General features: G+C 43.4%; 1 non-coding gene across 1 annotated transcript; it reads left to right on the plus strand.

Annotated features, from left to right (window-relative positions):
* The first annotated feature begins 846 nt into the window (after positions 1–846).
* On the plus strand, positions 847–928 carry trnas-gcu (transfer RNA serine (anticodon GCU)). The gene has a single exon. It is a non-coding gene; the product is annotated as a tRNA-Ser (tRNA).
* Positions 929–16,805: the final 15,877 nt, after the last annotated feature.

Here is a 16,805-nt window from a genome sequence, read left to right on the forward strand (position 1 = left end):
CTGGCATCAAATTCCAAAGTGTAAACTCCCTCTGAATTCTTCCACCGCAGTCCGCTGTGTGGGAAGTGTTCCTGTTGTGGGAAATACACTTCCCCGTGTGTCAACCGCTGGTCCAAGCATGCGCTCTCGCACTGCACTCATTTTCCATCTGACACTTGCTCACTGTTTTGCTGTGATCATACAGTGACTTGGTGTCGCACGGCCCAGGAACTGATGCAGATCAAGGTTTTTGCATTGTTGAGTTCAATTGTCAGTTTAGCCTTATTTAGGATTTTGAAATTGTCTGTCCTAGACACAAGTGCATGTCAAACATATCTGAGTGGAAGAAAGGTGTTCCGAATAATGACATTGAGCACTATGCACTCTACTCCAGTCTGGCAAACAATTCCTCACAGGCAATTTAATAAACAATAGACAATAGGTGCAGGGACAGGCCATTCTGCCCTTCGAGCCAGCACCACCATTCAATATGATCATGACTGATCATCCTCAATCAGTATCCTGTTCCTGCCTTATCCACATAACCCTTGATTCCACTATCCTTAAGAGCTCTATCCAACTCTTTCTTGAAAGAACACCTCCTACTGTCTCGGGTTCTTCATTCCATTGACTTCAAATCTTCACAGAATTCAACAGGCCTTGTTACATAGTCATTTCTTCATTTTTGTTCAGACCACTGTGAGCAGAGTGTCACAGTGCGAATGCGCTTGCCCCACAACCCAGATGACAGACAATAGTCTTGGAACCGTACTGTGCTATTTATGATTTCACCAAAACAAGGGAGAAATGTCTGCTGCTCTGCATAATTTATGCAATTCACTTATTCATAAGAATACAGGCGTATGTGACGAGGTGGCCGAGAGGTTAAGGCGATGGACTGCTAATCTATTGTGTTCTGCACGCGTGGGTTCGAGTCCCACTCTCGTCGGTGCTGTCAGTGATTTTCAATGTTGCTATTTTTGGATGATCACAACTGTCTTACTGAAATTGGAACTGCAATATCAGTTTGTATGCATCGACGCTATTATAAAATCTCAAAGAATAATTTGGTCCTGTTGCCTAAACTGCATTGAAATGTAGATTGCATTGGGATATTGAAAAGGAACGAGACTTTCTTTTACAAGTCAAGCTGCTGTGACCTTTTATCGTACGAAAGAGATCCAGGAAAGCCAAATAACAAGAGATGTGAAGGGCATGTTTATGCAGTGGGATTCTTAATGATTATTTTGTCAAATGAAATCTGGAGCAGGTTGAGTAGAAGTGGTTCATCTTGGTGAGAAGAGCACAAAATAATGGAGATATTTCAAAAGGAGCAGGGCGTGGGTGTAGGGCCATCGAGAACTAGCTGTAAATGTACAGTAGAGAATTGCCGATGTGGGTGCTGTGCATGGGCACGGAAAGACTTACACATTGGTCTCGCCCTCGCCCCTTGCTCTCGCCATTGATGAATGCTGGACATAAGGCCTAAATACAAGATGTGGGAAGCGAGTCCCTCTCGTTCTGCACACACTGGAAGCATCACATTGAACTATGAAAAACTGGAGAAGTCAGCATGTTAACTGTAGGGGCTGAACCTAAACTGTGGATCAATAACCACAGATTCATGCAGCATAAACATGAAAAATGATTTAAAGTGTCTTTATACGCATGTCATTAACAGACGTTTCGCTCTAATACCCTTGTGGTTGAAAGAATAAGGCAACACATTTCAGATGGATGACAACGTAACTAATTTTGTTTTGAAATTGAGATCTATTTGATCTTTTTACACAGTGAACAAGTTTATTTTAAATAATGTAAACCACATTCCCTTACCTGGAATAAAAGTGTGATTTCACTACAAACATTGTCCTTGCTAAGTCGCAATTACTCAACATGAAAAATAGGATATAATTTTTATTGAGAATACATCAATTAGCACCATTATCTAACTTCGGATTGACTGCAATATGCATATGCTAAATAAGGTTTAAGAAAGAATGACTTTTGGAAATAATGATTCGACGGTGCCTAAAATTAATATCAGGTTCTCATGATGTGGATATACCACCAATGGCTCCAGTGGTGGAAATGCTTAGTGGGCAGTATTTCCATGATGGTATAGAGGTGTGTGATATGCCAGGAATGGGAGCTCCCACTTCATCTGGAGCAGCGTCTGTTGACATGGACCAGGGAGCATTGTGACATCAGACTGGGAGTTCCAACCACACGTGGAGCAACTTTTATTGACATTGCGCAGCAGGGAGTATTGGAACATTAGACTGAGATCCAGCCTCACCTGGAGCAGCCTCTATTGACATGAAGCAGCAGGAAGCATTGAAACATCATACTGCGATTTCTAACCTCATTTGGAGCAGCTTCAGTTGACATGGAGCAGGGAGCTTTGCAAGATCCGTCTGGGAGCTCCACTCTCACCAGGAGCAGCTTTTAATGTCATGTAGCAGCAGGAAGCATTGGGACATCAGAGTGATAGATCCAACCTCAACTGGACCGCTTCTATTGACATGGAGCAGGGAGCATTGGGACATCAAACTGGGATCTCCAACTTCAATTAGAGCAGCTTCTATTGAATGGAGCAGCAAGAAGCATTGAAACGTCAGGTTGGGAGCTCCAACCGCACTTGGAGCAGTTGGTATTTACATGGAAGAGGAGGGAGGATTGGGACATTAGGCTGGGGAAAGGATCTTCAACTATTTTAATCTGAAGTAAAATATGATTCAACGACTCAGATGTTAATTGATTTATGATGAATCTTTCCCGGGGAAATAATTGATTCTTTAGATATTAAAGACAAGTCCTGCAAATATTCAACTCATCAAAACGCATTGGTACAGAGAGAAACGGGAGTGATGTTTCATGTCTTTGTCTTTTCTTTTCTGGCCGACTCTGCACTGGTTTACATCACCGGAAGGACGTTTTCAGTCATTTCATGTTGTTCAGTTTCCTGCAAATACGGACAGGTCATTAACGTAATCTAAAACTGAAAATTAACGGGAATATGCGATGTTATGATTAGGCTGGAGTTTACCTCAAGTTATGATGAAAAAGCAGCAAAGTAAGTTGCAATTTCCTTGATAAGCAGTGGCCTCATTGATTGGTTGATCAGATTGTGAATGGTCATTTTTTGAGGACAATTTGAAGAGAATCAATGATGGTGATTATCTTTGTTCTTTGTTCACCTTGTGACTGTTACTGTTATTGCTCATGTCCTTCTTAACACCACAGCTCTTTAGCGTGTAAAATCTCGGCTGTGCATCTGGCCAGTGGTATAACCATTCGTATAGCTGGCTACGGATCAGGCAGTTGTAAGTTCGACTTTTACTTGGCACAAGCGCATTGTGGAGATTCATCATACATACAAACTATTCATTTTTGTTCCGCTGAGGTGGATAATATTTGAAATTTTCATCTCCACGAACGAAAATTCTTTCACTGTCTTCGATGATTTAAACATTACCAAGAACAATCAGAGTTAAAATCACACAGCACCAGATTGTATCGAACAGACGTATTTGGAAGCATCAGTGTTCCATACACTGCTTCTTCATCAGGTATTTGTCAACTGTTGGAATCTAAAATGGCTTTGTGTGATTTTTAAATTTGGCCGCCCCAGTCCAACACCAACACCTCCAAGTCATGGGTATCATCGACACCACGAACGGTTTGTTAAAGTACAGATGATCTTCCAAAAGATCGCGCATATTGACAAACATGCCAAGTTTCTGCAGAAAAACACCCACCTGGTGAAGGAGCGGCTCTCTGAAAGCTAGTGCTTCCAAATACACCTGGTGGACAATGCCCTGATATTGTGTAATTTTTAACTTTGTCTACTCAACTCAAACACTGGCACTTCCATATCATAGACAACATCAGTCATTGTTGTGGTTCTGTTCTCTGAGCTGGAAGTTTTTGTTGCAAACGTTTAGTCCCCTGGCTAGGCGACATCATCAGTGCTTGGGAGCCTCCTGCGAAGCGTTTCTTTGATGTTTCCTCCGGTGTTTATAGTGGTCTGTCCCTGCCGCTTCCGGTTGTCAGTTTCAGCTGTCCGCTGCAGTGGTTGGTATATTGGGTCTAGGTCGATGTGTTTGTTGATGGAGTTTGTGGATGAATGCCATGCCTCAAGGAATTCCCTGGCTGTTCTCTGTCTGGCTTGCCCCACGATAGTAGTGTTGTCCCAGTCGAATTCATGTTGCTTGTTGTCTGCGTGTGTGGATACTAAGGATAGCTGGTCGTGTCGTTTCGTGGCTAGTTGATGTTCATGAATGAGGATTGCTAGCTGTCTTCCTGTTTGTCCTATATAGTGTTTAGTGCAGTCCTTGCATGGTATTTTGTACACTATATTCGTCTTGCTCATGTTTGGTATCGGGTCCTTCGTTCTGGTGAGTGGTTGTCTGAGCGTGGCTGTTGGTTTGTGTGCCGTTATGAGTCCTAGGGGTCTCAGTAGTCTGGCAGTCAGTTCTGAGATGCTCCTGATGTATGTTAGTGTGGCTAGTCCTTTTGGTTGTGGTATGTATGTCCGCGTTCCGTGGTCTTTCTCTTAGGCATCTGCTGATGAAGTTGCACGGGTATCCGTTTTTGGTGAATACCTTGTGTAGGTGCTCCTCTTCTTCTTTTTGCAGTTCTGGTGCATTGCAGTGTGTTGTGGCCCTTTTGAATAGTGTCCTGATGCAGCTTCATTTGTGTGTGTTGGGGTGGTTACTTTCGTAGTTTAGGACTTGGTCTGTGTGTGTGGCTTTCCTGTATACTCTTGTAGTGAATTCTCCGTCTGGTGTTCTCTGTACCATCACGTCTAGGAATGGGAGTTGGCTATCCTTTTTTTCTTCTCTCGTGAATCGGATTCCTGTGAGTGTGGCATTAATGTGCCGCTGTGTTTTTTCAGGAACAGGAAGACAAATGGGATGAGGGACGGACGAGAGAGTTAGGGAGAGTGCGAGGGAAAGACATCTTCAAGAACTTTTGGGTTAAAATCCTGATACATGAAACGCAGAAATATCAGAGAACTAAATTCGATAGAAAACAACTCATCACCTTGGAGAATATTATGTGAAAACGATTAATTTCTTACCGTGTTTCACCAAAATGCCTTTGAGAAAACTAACCGCCATGATGTGGATTCAAGCCGAATTCGCTGCAATCACAATGCAGAATACGAACTATTGAACGGTTACAGCATTCCACAGACAACGCTTGAAAACTGCAACCAGTATGGTAGTGGAGTAAATGTCAGGAAGAATTTATAATATCAAGACTTAGCGACAGGCATGTGGGAACACAGAATGTACCGAATCTTTAACCTTAGCGTCCCCAGAGACTGTAGAGATTCCATGAATGAGAGTATTGAAGAATGGGATTAATGAGACTCTCCAAACTCTTGGGACAGTGCAGGATATTGTTGAAATGTATGCTTCAATAGCATTATAGTTTAACATCGGCTACTTCATCACTTTGCCCACACAAGGCAGTACCAACTGCTGCATGCAATCACACATACTCCCAGGTCTGGACCCGGAATCAGAGAAACTGGGTGAAGCATAGACGAAGATCCAATCGGAAATTGGGATGGAATGACGAGAGAGAGGCGCATGTATTTCCGAGGTTGGGACAGCTCCTGGTCAAAAGCGGGGCGGAAGGAAATACTTTCCCCCATTTATAATATTATGACCATGAACAGTACATGTTGCTGAGAATGCCGTTTGGCGCATCTCAAGCGTGTGGAGACTTTACCTTTGGGGTGGCAAGGTTCGAAATTTCATTTTCCTGTTTGGATCAGTGTTTTTGACATTGACAGTAGGATCTGCTTTTGTTGCATCAGCTCAGAATCAGCTTCTTGTTCCCAGTAAATACTACAACCTGGAGAAGGTGGTGCTGTGGTTTTATAATAAACTCGTCATCCGTGGGAACTCACACACGGAACTGGTAATGTTAAAGTTCGACGAATAAAACCTGGAATGAAAGCCTGACCTCAGGAACAGAGAACATGCCTTTAATTTCCTGCAATCCATTCATGCATATCGCTTATGCAGGGGATGCCACCATCTTCACCCAATCCGGCCTACTTGTGACTCCAGGACATGAACAGCATAGCTGACCCCTAATACGAAAATGACGACCGTGTGGGAAAGCAGGCCATTCGGCCCTTCCCGTCGACACCATCCCTTCGAAGCGCATCTTATCAGACCCACACTCCATACCAATTCCTTTCCCCTTCATTTTCCATGGCTGATCCCAGTAACCTGTACACCTTCAGACTGTGGGAGGAAACTCACACAAGCAAAGAGAGAATGTGAAAAATGCACACAGTCACATGAGATTGGGATCGAATCCATGTCTCTCATGCAGCGAGACAGCAGCGAATCACGAAGAACAACAAATGCTGTCCTGAGCAGCGACATCCACACCCTGTGGGTATATCGGGAAGAATAAAAACACGTTCACAACATGGACAACGGGACTTGTGTCTGCGTGGACATGAGTTAAACCTATCATTCTTCCTGGGTAGATACAAGGACACCGATATCACAGATAAACCAGCGCAATGCGGGATTCAATTATCTGCTGAAGTGGAAACTTATCTACTCAGTCAAACTGGGGACAGACTATTCAACATTCCCGTGTGTGGGAAGGGCTCAATGAGCAGAAGAACCTCCAAAGTAACCAGCAAGATTACATATTCCAGAAGGAGATCAATTAAACTGTCAACGCTGTTGTTAATCCCAACCAGCTGCCAGTTGAATAGTGTCAAAGTCATAGACTCACACAGCATGAAAACAGGCCTTTCACTCCTACCAACTCATACTGCACATAATGCCAAACTAAATGAGTCGCATCTGACGGCTCTTGTAACTGCTGAGGGTTAATAATGCCCTTGTGATATCATTACTGCATTGTTAATATGAATGTCCAGATATAATTCTATGGACACGGGTTCAAACCCTGGCATGGCAGATGCTGGAATTTTATTTAAATAAATACCTAGAGTCTAATGATGATGTCGAATCAGTTGTTATGGATCTGATTCACTAATTCCTGATAGGGAAGGAAACTGCCATACCTATCTGGTCTGGCTGGTATGTGACTCCAGATCCATAATATCGTAGTTTATTCTGAACTTTCCTCTGGGCAATAAATAATGTACTAGTCATGAATGAATAGCTTTTGTTAATCCCACTGAAAGTTTCCAATTCATTTATCGATCCAAATATCCTGTAACTACTGTAAATGTACTTTCATTCATCACTGCCTCAGGAAGTGAATTGCACACATAAATCATTCTCTGTTAAACAAAAAGCCTCTCATGTCTTATTTTAAATCCCTCTTTTCATTTTAAATATTTGCCCTCTCGTCTTGAAGTGCCCCTCCTTGAAGAAATGATAGTTACAGTTAACTCTAGCTGAACTCTCAAAAATTTATAAATGTCTATCAGGTCGCCTTTCAAATTCCAGTGTTTGAGTGAAAATATTCTCAGCCTATCCAGCCTTTCGTTATAACACAAACCTTCCCCACTAGCCATACACTGGTATCCCTGTTCTAAACCTACTCCAGCTGAATATTTTCCTTGCTATTACTGGGCGACAAGAACTGGACACAATATTCCAGAACAGGCATCACCCAATGTCCTATTCAACTTCAACATAACATACCAACTCCTACTCTCAAAGGACTCAGCAACGAAGGCAAGATGACAACTTTTTTAACCATTCTGTCTATATATGAAGCAAACTAAAAAGAATTATGTACTTGCATTCCTGGCCTTCGTGTCCCACAACACGATTCAATGCCCGATCATTAATTGTATAAGGTAAAAACAGTGACTGCAGATGCTGGAAACCAGATTCTGGATCAATGGTGCTGGAAGAGCACAGCAATTCAGGCAGCATCCGAGGTATAAGCCCTACTCTTATTTGATGTAGCAAAATGCAATACCTTCCATTTATCCAGATTGAACTCTATGTGACATTTTTCTGCCCAAAGACGCATTGGATTAAGAGCCTTCTGGAATCTTAGATCACCTTCTTTACAGTCTCCAATTCGGCTGTCCTCTGCAAGCTTATGAACCATGGCTTCTACGAGTTCTATTGTTTTCTCATATAGGTCAACGATTTTTAATTATTTGTCGTGGCCATCATTTAGCAGTTTGCAAATCATGTAACAATTAGTCATGTAGTTAACCATGAGGAAGAATGCCATAGACTGCAGGGAGATTGGAAACAATTGGCAAGAAAATGTGCTGAAAGGAATTCAATCCAGTTAAGTGGGTGATAATGAATTTGGGGAGGAACAATGATAAAAGTGTGACTGTTAACAGTAATAAAAGAGAAATTCCAGTAGGCATTCACGAATGTTTGAAGATGATTGGGCAAGGGATCAAGTCTCACGGAGTAAGAGATACTTGACAGCAGGTGGGAACATAAGAGCAGGGAAATGATGCTGGAACTTTAGCAACTGCCTGTTCAGAGATGAGTCAGGGGACCGGCCAAAAGTCTGGTCATTATGTTAATCTTTTTTTTTCCGGAAGAATGATAAAATAGAAGATGGAGGGCGGAAAGAGACCATTTGGCCCATCAAGTCTGGATCAGCACTAAATCAGATCTTCGCTGACAATGCTTCAAGGCAGGCTGGCACGTTCCTTGGTGGGAAACTTGCAGATTGAGGTCATTCGATGCATACGTCCATAAGACAATAGAGCAGAAATTAAGCCATTCAGCGCAGTGAGTCTGCTCTGCTTTCTGTCCTGCGAGCGCACCTTGCCTCCGACACCATGGGCTCTTATCTTATTCTGTGAAGGCAAATATCAAAGGCCTTCATGAAGTCCAGATACATAACATCCAATGGCTCTCCTTGGTCTACCTTCCTCGTTACTTCCTCAAAGCGGAATTCTTACAGATTTATCAAGCATGGCCTCCCCTTGTTGAAACCATGCTGACTTTGCCTTATTTTTACATACACTTCCAAGTATTCAGAAATTTCTTCCAACGCAATAGATTCCAGGACCTTACCCACAGCCAAGTTTCGGTTGATTGGTCTGTAATTTGCAGCTTTTGTGTTGTTTCTTTTTAAAACGGAGTGTCACGTTTGTGATTTTTCAGCCCTTTAGCAGCCTTTCTGATTCTAGCGATTCCTGAAAGTTCTCCCCTAACGCATGCACGATTTATTCAGTTGTCTACCTGGCGGGTACTCCACCTGATCCAGATGATTTATCCACCTTCAGGCCCTTCAGTGCTTCTTGCACCTTCTCAGTGATGGCACGAGACTCACTTCTGTTCCCCCATTCTCTTGTATGTTTGGGTATAACTCATGTCTTCCACTGCGAAGACAGGCACAAAATATTTTTTTCAGTTCCTCAACCCATTGTCGACTTCTTCCTCTCTTTTGCGTTTATACAAATAAAGAAACAACTGCAGTCTTCCTTTATATTCTTAGTTTTCTTATATTTAATCTTCTCCCACCTCATTTGTTTTGTTGTTGCCCTTTGTAGGTCTTTGTGAGTTTCCAATCCTCTAATTGCTCACTGCCCTTCGCCACATTATATATTTTCTCTTTTGCTTTTATGCTATTGATGACTTCCTAAGTCAGCCATTGTTGCCGCATTCTCCCTGCACCATTCCTCATTTTCCACACGATGTGTCTCTGATGTGTCTGCTGAGTTATGCTCAGACACACCTGCCATTGCATTTCCACTTTCCTGCTTTCTTGCTAGGCTCCTCACCTCACCAATTTCATCCAACTCCTCCCTCATGCCTCTGTAATTGTCTTTATTCAACTTTAAAACCATTAACTCTGATCGTATATTCTCCCTCTCAAATTGCAGGGTAAATGTGATGATGTTATCATCACCGCCTCCTAAGGGTTCTTTATCTTCAGCTTCCTTGTCACGTCTGCCTCGTTGCACAACTCTAAATCCAGTATTGCCTGTTCCCTACTTGGCTCCCCCACATGCTGCTCCAAAAATCCATCTCGACCACATTTCACATTTGAATTGAATTGAATTTATTGTCACGTGTTCTGAGGCACAGTGAAAAGCTTTGTCTTGCGATCAATACAAGAAGATCGCAGTGTTAAGTAGCATAGATGTATAAAGAAAATGTAAACATATAATATGTTGGCCTTTGTGATTGTCCAGGCCGAGTTCACCACTCGCTGTGTCTCCGATATTGAATGGTACAGATGCCATACCTGTTACTGAAACATCCAGACAGAATGCTCTCAATGCCGCACCAATATACGTTGGCAAATGTATTCGTAGTAGTGCTTCAAGTGATCATCAAGTAAAAAAGAAACATTTCCACCAGCTTTGCGAGATGTCATCATCACACATATATCCCTCTCCCGTCCTTGCCCATCATCTACAGGGACCATTCCCTACAGGAAACCTTGTTGCACTTTGCCTTCACTCCCAACACCTCCCACAACTCGCCCCATGGAGTCTTCCCACTGCATCGCTGCTTTTGTGACACATAAATGCATAGAACCTAAAAACCCGAGCAGGTGTAGGCCGTCCGGCCCTTCAAGCCTGCTCCGCCGTTCAATGACATCATTGCTGATCTTCCTAAAGACTTAAATCCGCTTACTCGCCCTCTCACTCTATCGCTTACTTCATTTATTGTTCAAAAGAAGTATCGCTCTTATCCATAAAAAAGCTTTGTTGTACCAGCATCAAGTTCTTCGCTGGGCAAGGTTTTCTAAATAGTAATATCCGTCTGAGTGGAGAAGGTCCTTCTGAACTCAGTCCTAAATCTGCTCCCTCTAATCCTGAGACTATGCCCTCCTGTCAGAATTTCACCCGCAATGTGGAAACATCCTTTCCAATGATACCTAATCTATTCCGTTCAAAGTAAGATTCCCCGCTCATTCTTCTAAATTTCAAAGAAAATAATCCTAATCTACGTAGTCTCCCTTTATAGGCCAGCCCCCTCATCTCCTGAGTCAATCTAGTGAACCTCCTCTCCACCGCCATCACGCACCCCATTCCGCCCAGTGCCAGTACATCCGTTCTCAAGTAAGGAGACCAGAAGTGCACGCAATGCACCAAGGATAGCCTCACCAGCACCTTTTACAGCTGCAACATAACATATCTGCTTGAACCTTCATGAACTTACGTTGCATCTGTCGAATTTCTATTGAGATGCCCCGCTACGTCTTCCTTGATAATAGGCTCAAACATCTTCCCAACTGCAGAAATTAAGCTAACTAATCAATAATTCCCAATCTTTTATCCACCTCCCTTTTTAAACAGTGGTGTCACACCAGCTGTATTCCAGTCTGCTGGGACTGCCACGCAGTCTAGTGAATTTGAAAATTGCCACTAGAGCACTTGCTGTTTCTCCTGCCGTCTCCTTTCATACCCTGAAATGCATTCCCTCACGGCAAGGAGACTTGTCCATCCTCAGCTCCATTAGCTTGCCTAACACTACCTCTTCCGTAATAATGTTTGTTTCCAGGTCCTCACCTGCCTTTCTCTCTTTGCCACATACTGGCATGTTATTAGCATCCTCCACTGTGATGACTGACACAAAATACCTGTTCAATGCCTCGGTCATTTCATCACATCGCAAGACTAAATGTCCCTTCTCATCCTCGAAAGGACCGATCTTTACTTTAGTCACTGTTTTTTTCGTTTTATATTTTTATAGAAACTGTCTTTGTATTCTGTACTAGTTTGTTTTTCCCCTCATGTTTATCTTTAAAGTTTTCTCTCTCTTCCAGTTTCATGCTGTTCTTTGCCACTTGGTATACCTTCTCTTTCACTCTGATAGCCTCCCTTATTTCATAAGACACGCATGGCAGATTACTCCTTTTCTTACCGTCTTTTCTTTTCACTTGAATATACTTTTGATGAGCACTTCTACAAAAACATCGTTTTAGGGAGTCCTCCACTGCTCGCTATCTGTACCACCATATAACCTTTGCTTCCAGTCTACTTTAGCCAGGTGCACTCTCGTTCTATTTTTGTGCCCCCTGTACGTGCACAGGACCCTGGTATCGGATCTTCTCATCATACTTCTCATCTGAATTCTAAGTTCTGCCATATTGTGATCACTATGAGATCATTAATTATTCCTGTTCCTTTACACATTGCTTTCTCCCTCGTCGGTTCCACTGCATATTGTTCAAGAAGACTATCACGGGTACTCTCAACGAACTCCACCTCAAAGGTACTGTGACCAAGCTACATGTAGATTAAACTCCCTAATGATAAAAACTGACCCACTTTTACAGGCATTGCTTATTTATTTGATTATTGCATTTATTTGATTATTGATGTTATTATTTGCTGGCCTATAGACTGCACCTGTCAGTGACTTGTTTTTCTTAGAATTTCTACTTTCCACGCAAATTAATTCAAACTCATTCTCCATAGAACATACATTCTCTCTCCACGCAGCCCTGATGTCGGCCTTGAATAACAGAGAGACATTACCTTCTTTACACTGCTGTCTGACCTTCCAAATAGTCTCGTACTCCTGGATATTTAACTCACAGTCGTGGCCTTCCTGTAACCGTGCCTCTCTAATGGCTATTAAATCATTTTCATTTATGTTGATTTGTGCCATTAACTCTTCAACCATGTCATGAATGCGACGAACATTCAGGTGAAGTGCTTTTTTGTTAGGTTTCTTGTCCTCATGATTTATCTAATAATATCACCTTTTGCTTCCTTTCTCTCCTCACCTGTCCATTGACGTCTTCCCTCCTTTGATTCCAATGGCCCAAACAGACCTTCCAGTTGAATCAACATATGAACTGCATTTTACGCAATCCACTCTACTACAATCACTGCTCGCAATGTGGCTTCCACTATCTGTGGGAAACGAAGTTTGGACTGGGTGACCACACTGCAGAACATCCATGTTCTGCCTTCAAGAAGAGTTTCAGCGAATCTCAAGGAAGAACACCACCTCAGTTTCTATTTAGGGAGTCTGCAGACCTCCAGACCACGTATCAATTTCAATTTTTTTAGGGCCTGAACTCTCCCATGTCCTATTCCCCTATAGCACACGCCAGGCCTTGTTGTCACATAATCTTCGCTACTAGCAGTCACATATGGTTCGCTACTAGCAGTCTCCATTAACAACTATTCACCCTGATAGCCAGATCATCATCCGTTCATTTGTCCAACTGTTCTTCTCTCTATTTGAACTCTATCCCTACCTAACTTTAACTCCTTACCCTCCGCCAACCACCACTATATCTTCTGCAGATAGACCAACATTTTCCCAGCTATCGTCAGTTCTGCAGAATGGTCACTGGACTCTAAATGTTAACTCTGATTTCTTTTTTCAGATGCTACTAGACCTGCTGAGTTTTTCCAGCACCATCTGGTTTTGTTCTAGTTAGAGTCGGATACTGTGAATGTTCGAGGAAGAATGACTGCACATGGCCTGGTAGAAGCTTGATACTGCGCTTGTGAAATGATCCCTTGCACAGAATACAGAACTGTGTTCCTGTTGAAAAGTTCTCTTGTGGATAGTTCCCATTACAAGGTGAGCCATCGGCATCAACTACTTTGGTCAATGAAGACAGTAATAATTTCTGCCGCAGTTCTATCCTGGATGTGATGAAAAGCAGAGGGAAAAACATCCTTCATGTCAGATGTGAACGGATTGGAGTCCACGCAGAAGGTATAATCTAGTCTACTCAGATAGAGAACGCTTTCTCACGGTAACAATGTTCCATTGGGTATTAAAGCTACATGGTTTGTTGCCGCAAAGGCTAAACACAGCGTTTTCCAGTTAAAATACGTGGATGTGTTCCCTCCAGTGTGACAATACAGTTGTGTATAGTTGTGAATAGGATAACTGGATGAATCACTTTACACATTCAGCTGGCGAACAGTCCTTTTGTGGGAAGAAATTTGTATAGAATGCAGGAAGATGCACTGAGAGGTTCTTGATCAGTTTCCTATAGGAGCTGAGACAATACTGGAGGTTTTGAGAGTCTTAAACGTGGACAAATCCCCAGCTCAGTGTGCAGTTTTATCTCACGTTGCTCTGTGAGACAAAGGAGCAATTTGAGGAGTTCTGACCAATGTTTCACTTTCCTCTTTGACCACAGGGGAGTTGGTCGAGGTCTGCACGACTACTAATAGGGTTCCACTTTTTAACAAGGCAGATAGAAACAAACTAGGGAAATACAGCCAAGTGAGTCTCACAGGAGTGGTCAGGAAAAGTTTGGGGAAACCTCTGAAGGAGAGATTTAATTGCAACTTGTCTAGGCAAGGTTTGATCAAGTAGTCAGCATGGTTTTGTCAGAGGAGGTAATGCCTAACAGATCTGTGGCCACAGACAAAGTAAGTGTCATTGTATGTTCTTAGGTGGTGGGTTTGGGTTCCTGTCTAAATACTATTGAAAATGGAATTGTAGGCAGACATGTTGTGGCCAAGTAAATGTTCTGAGGAAGTGATCAGAAGGGAGTGAAAGTGATGAAGTGTATGTGGGTTTCACTGAGATCCCACACGGGAGACTGATAACACGGTAAATACATAAGCAATACACGATCACGTGGTGTCAGAGAAATTCAGCTCAATGGATCAGAGACCAGATACGATTAAACAAATTGACATCGCGGAAAAGACATTAACCAGCACGACACAGAACTGATTCTCCGCACAGATGGCCAGAATGTTCTCCCCCAAGCAGAGGGTACAGGCAGGTTTCATAGGGGTACAAAACAAAGGGGATAATTGTAAAGCAGTAACAGTACGGTGGTGAAAATTGTAAAGCGATTAAAACAAGAATAAACTGAATGGAATTTAGACAAGAGTCTGACAGTAACAATTCAACTGTAATTGACACTGGAGATTCCAGCCATCTCCCTTAATAAGTGAGAATGTCTTCTCGGGGATTCTTAACAGTATTTCCTGTCTGCATGAGTATGCGTATGTGTTCCTTCTCCTGGCATTCAGTTATGTCCATTGTGTTCCTCCTGGGAGCAAAGTCTTCCGTGGTCTCTCAGTCTGCCTCTTTATTTATGCGCCATCGTTTTATATGGGAAATGAACTTGTGCTTAGGGTATTAGGACTGAAGAGATGATCGAGGCTAGGAGCTTACTGTGAAGGCTATTTGAGAAGTGTTTTATTTGGTTTGGGAATAGCTTAGAATATCTGGATTCTCTATTCGCCTCTTTGGCCAAAACTGAGGCATTGTGGGTGTGTTCTCTGTGTGTTCGCAGGCATGATTTCTGTGTTTCCTTGACATGCTTCTGTGTTTTTTATGTGTTTATGCTGTGGGTGGAGAGTGTAGCAGATTTTCTCCCACAGTTCACACTTTTCTTGTTAAGAGCATGTTGAAAAAGTACAATATAGCTCGGACCAGGTAGGCTATCAGATGGTGGGGTTTCAGTGTCAGACAGGTAGTAGTCAGTGTCTGAACCTGACCAAGCGTAGTTTGTGTCAGTGGAGGGGATTTCACTCCACTTGTTCAAGCTGGTTTGTGAGGAGAGCCGGGGTAAAAGTGCTGTACAAAACCGGCAGCAAAACATACGGAGGCCCATGACCAGGATATTGATCCTCACAACCGCAATACGGGATATTAGTTCCTCTAGTAGTTCAGTGCCCCGTGAGCCAAGCCAGGAGGTGGCCCAGGTCCACAGGTCCCAGTGGGACTCCGGTTCATTTTGAACATCAGCAGCCTGTGGCAAGTGGTGTGTCAGGTCTGTTATATTTTCGCTGGGGTCAGGGACGTAGGTACAGCAGTCTGTGCCAATGAAGGTGCAAGTGCCCCAGTTTTGGCCAGCCAGTTTTCCAGGGCCATTCTATTTTGTAGGGCGACAGTGCGAATGGCGACAGCCTCTGCATTCAGCTGGGCAAGTACTTCAGCCGTGGCATGTTATCTCCTCTAGCGTGGTGGCCAGTTGATATGCCTCTATGTCAAGGTGCAGGGTTTCGTAAGTGGACATTAAACGGGGGTGGGGGTAAACGTGTCTGGCAGTGAGGGCGCGTTTTCTGTGGGGAATAAACTTCTGGAAGGGAGACGACTGGGAGTGGTAAATGAGTGGTACCATATACCATGTGTCAGACCATGACAACGCCAGCCGGGGTATGCCTTGTGGCCGCAGACAAAATAAGTGTTATTGTATATTCTTAGGTGGTGGGTTTTGGTTCCTGTCTAATTATTATTGAAAATGGAATTGTGGGCAGACATGTTGTGGCCAAGTAAATCTATGATGCTGCACTCTGCTACAGACCAGAATGCTGCAGGTTTCAAGAGCAGTGAGTTAGTTCTCCACCTCCACCCAACCACCCATGCAGATGGCTGACTTCTCGTTAGGCAGATGGTCCTCTGCATGACACCCGTGCGGTGGTGTCAGTGATGGTTAAGGTTGGGTTTTCATTTGAGAGGTTGGGTTTTCATTTGAGACTGCGGATTTCCAGCAGTCTGAGCTATTAGCCACATGTATGGCCGGTCAGGTTAGCAGACTGAGCACTGTGTTCCCGAGGACCTGTCCAGATTCAGCCACAACTCCGCCATTCCTGCGGTGTTAAAAGGGACTGCACCGTGGGAAATGCGCCGGTGGGAATGTTCAGGTACATCGGCACAGACACAGCAGCTGGTCTCATTTACCCTCTGGGCATACCTGTGGGTCATGTCAAGGAAAATGTTCACCAACGGCTCAAGGTGGATTAAGTGCCCTGTTCTGTGTGCCCTGTTACTGATCAGTGGAGAAGTGCACGTCAGCCCAAAAGTGATGATCCCGATGGCTGCAGGGAGCAGCTGGATCCCTCTGTGGTGTCTGGAACAGTATCCTGTTCTCCTTGGTTGTCGTTCTGTGGAGGCTGAGCCCTCTTTCACCGGGTTGCATTCTGTTCT

This window comes from Chiloscyllium plagiosum, unplaced genomic scaffold (assembly GCF_037043375.1).
Source record: "Chiloscyllium plagiosum isolate Xiang-an unplaced genomic scaffold, Cpla_swu_hap1 HiC_scaffold_18, whole genome shotgun sequence".
Lineage (NCBI taxonomy): Eukaryota > Metazoa > Chordata > Chondrichthyes > Orectolobiformes > Hemiscylliidae > Chiloscyllium > Chiloscyllium plagiosum.